The 3,562-nt window shown below is 44.3% G+C and overlaps 1 pseudogene; it reads right to left on the bottom strand.

The window, feature by feature from the left end:
* Positions 1 to 862: 862 nt before the first annotated feature.
* On the bottom strand, positions 863 to 3,319 carry LOC133762062 (large ribosomal subunit protein P2-like; annotated as a pseudogene).
* Positions 3,320 to 3,562: the final 243 nt, after the last annotated feature.

Here is a 3,562-nt window from a genome sequence, read left to right on the forward strand (position 1 = left end):
TCCCGGTCGGGGCACTGATCCTGTCCCGGTTGCCCCTCTTCCAGGCCAGCTCTCTGCTGTGGCCAGGGAGTGCAGTGGAGGATGGCCCAAGTGTTTGGGCTCTGCACCCCATGGGAGACCAGGATAAGCACCTGGCTCCTGCCATCGGAACAGCGCGGTGCGCCGGCCGCAGCGCGCCAACTGCGGCGGCCATTGGAGGGTGAACCAACGGCAAAAGGAAGAGCTTTCTCTCTGTCTCTCTCTCACTGTCCACTCTGCCTGTCAAAAAAAAAAAAAAAAAAAAAAAAAAAGATAGTAGGTCAGTAATATCACTATTGTGTTATTATTATTATGTGTGCAAAATATCCAGCTGCTATTTCACATTCTTTTGGACTCCTACTCATTGTATGGTAAGGAGAAACTGGAGATTCTGTGACATTAACATGATTTTATCTTTTTCAATATATTTTTAAACTTTTTATTCATATATTTTAACATTTTATTTGAAAGGCAGATAAAAAGACACAGAGAGAGAGAGAGATCTTCTATTTGCTGGTTCATTCCACAAATGCCCTCAAATAGCCAGGACTGGGCCAGGCTGAAGCCAGGAGCCAGAAACTCCACTGGGGTCTCCCTGTGGGTGGCAGGGATTCAAGTACTTGAGCCATCATCTGTTGCTTCACAGGTGCGCATTAGCAGGGCGCTGAGTCCGAAGCTAAGTATCCGGTTGTTGAAGCAGGCGCTCTGCTGTGGGATGCAGGCCTACCAAGCAGCAGTACAAACGCGTGTGTCAAATGCCTGACCTTCCGGACAGATGTCTTTAAGAAGCTCTTTTCTTTCTAATCCAATCCTTTCATTTTGTTATTATTATAGGTAAAAGGCTCTATTTGTAGCAGAACAGGAATTTGATAAGTAGGCCAAATCCCATGTCATCACCTGACTCTCTGGACTCGTTTTTCTTGTCTTTCTCGGCCTATGCTGCAGTGGAGCAGCAGAAGCTACAGACCCCAGGCAGTAAAGACAGCCACAGCCCTAGCAGCAGGTGCTGGCAAGCTTGCCAACCCCCTGGGCAATAACATCTTCAATGTTTTCTCCATTCAGTTCACTGCTGACCTCGCTGAACTTGTGCTTGCATGCCTCTATGCCCACCCATGCTGTTCAAGATCATCTTTTTGTACTTGGCACTGAGAGAGGGGTTGCCCCAAGGGCAGGCAGCTGGCAGATAGGAGGCGATGTAGTACAACTCAAAAGGTCTCCAAGCTGTTCTATCATTTTAACAGTTTTTTGGGGACATATATTCACACTCATAGAAAATGCAAGGAAGATCCTAGAAAGTCACAGGGATTCTCCTACACTCCTCACTCCTTCCCTCATCACCCTTAAGTAGTGCAGTGAATGTTTTCTTTTATAAACAAAATAAGTCTTTACATAACCACAGTGATAGTACCAAAATTAGAAAGTTAACACTGATAGATTATGCTCATCCACATTTCAGTTCTTATTCATTTGCCACCTAAGTCCCAATAATAATCTTTACTGCAGAAGAAAACCCAAAATGCTGTTATGTTCAATGCAGTATGTGTTTAATATGGAACAGCTCCTCCACCTCTTTGTCTTTCATGTTACTGACGTTTTTAAAATCTCAGGCCAGTTATTTTGTTTTTTAGAAAACTTTTATTTAATAAATATATATTTTGAAATTACAACTTTTGGGTTATAGCTGTTTTTCCCCCTGTAACCACCCTCTTACCCACAAACCATCCCATCTCCTATCCCTCTCCCATCCCATTCTTCCTTAAGATTCATTTTCAATTATCTTTATATACAGAAGATCAACTTATATATACACCAAGTAAAGTATATACTAAGTAAAGATTTCAATAGTTTGCACCCACACAGACACACAAAATATAAAGTACTGTTTGAAGACTATTTTTTACTGTTGATTCTGATGGTACAACACATTAAGGACAGAGGTCCTACATGGGGAGCAAGTGAACAGTGACTCCTATTGTTGATTTAACAATTGACACTCTTGTTTATGATGTCAGTAATCACCCAAGGCTCTTGTCATGAGCTGCCAAGGTTATGGAAATCTCTTGCATTCACAAACTCTGACCTTATTTAGCCAAGGCCATAACAGAAGTGGAAGTTCTCTCCTCCCTTCAGAGAAAGGTACGTCCTTCTTTGATGGCCCCTTCTTTCCACTGGGATCTCACAGAGATCCTTCATTTAGGTCATTTTTTTGCCACAGTGTCTTGGCTTTCCACGCCTGAGAAACTCTCATGGGCTTTTTAGCCAGATCCGAATGCCTTACGGGCTGATTCTGAGCAGGCCAGTTATTTTGTAGAACGTTTCTCAATGTAAATCTGCTGGATTGTTTCCTCACGGTTAGATCGTTTTACACATTTGGCAGGGATATTGCAGAGTTGCAAGTCTTGGACTCTGTATCCGAAGAGTTCACAAAAAGACATTTTTTGGAAATGCCTTCTTTTATATATTAGGTTTTTTTTTTTTTTTTTTTTAAGGGGGAGGGTCGGGAGCATAAATCTTCGTTGCTATGAGGAGCTACTTGCTTACACAATTTGTGTATTTGTCTACAGAGATGATTTTGGTGCCTCTTGTTCTTCCTGTATTTCTTCATGTGTAGCTGCATATTTGGCTACAGAGTTTCTTTGAAACATTTTAGAACTGTCAGGCTGTTACTCCATTTGCTCCGGAAACCTCTGAACCAGAGTGAGAACTGCTTTTGTGAGAGAAATGTTATCAACTGTCACTTTCTTGCTCCTCTTGAATACTTTGGTAGTTTAGAAGATTTCCAAAACAAGCCACAATTTGTTCAACTTAAAAATGTAAAATGCTGGGGGAGGCCTGTGCTGTGGCTTAGTAGGTAAAACTGCCGCCTGCAGTGCTGGCATCCCGTATGGGCGTTGGATCGAGTCCCGGCTGCTCCACTTCCAGTCCAGCTCTCTGCTCTGGCCTGGGAAAGCAGTGGAGGATGGCTCAAGTGCTTGGGCCCCTGCACTTACGTGGAAGACCTGGAGGAAGCCTTCAGATCCTCACAGCTCTGACCATTATGGCCAACTGGGGAGTGAACCATTGGATGGAAGACCTGTCTCTCTCCACTTCTCTTTCTCTCTCTGTGTAACTCTTTCAAATAAATAAATAAATCTTTAAAAAAAAAAGCATTATGGTGGTGTAGTGGGCATTTGGGCTGGTGGTTAAGATGCTAATCATGAAGCCCATTTCCCACACTGGAGGGCTGGGTTCAATGCCCAGCTCTGCTCGACTTCAGCTCCTACTCACGCCGACCCTGGGAAGCTGCAGTGACTGGGATCATGCTGCCCACACAGGAGATGTGGATTGAATTCTCAGCTCCTAGTTTCAGCCCAGCCCTAGGCATTTGGGGAGTGAACCAGCTGACTGGAACTCTCTCTTTCCCCCATTCCTCTTAAAAAATAAACAAAAAAGGCCGGCGCCGTGGCTTAACAGGCTAATCCTCCGCCTTGTGGCGCCGGCACACCAGGTTCTAGTCCCGGTCGGGGCGCTGGATTCTATCCCGGTTGCCCTTCTTCCAGGCCAG

The sequence above is a fragment of the Lepus europaeus genome, chromosome 6 (assembly GCF_033115175.1).
Source record: "Lepus europaeus isolate LE1 chromosome 6, mLepTim1.pri, whole genome shotgun sequence".
In the NCBI taxonomy this organism is placed as follows: Eukaryota; Metazoa; Chordata; class Mammalia; order Lagomorpha; family Leporidae; genus Lepus; species Lepus europaeus.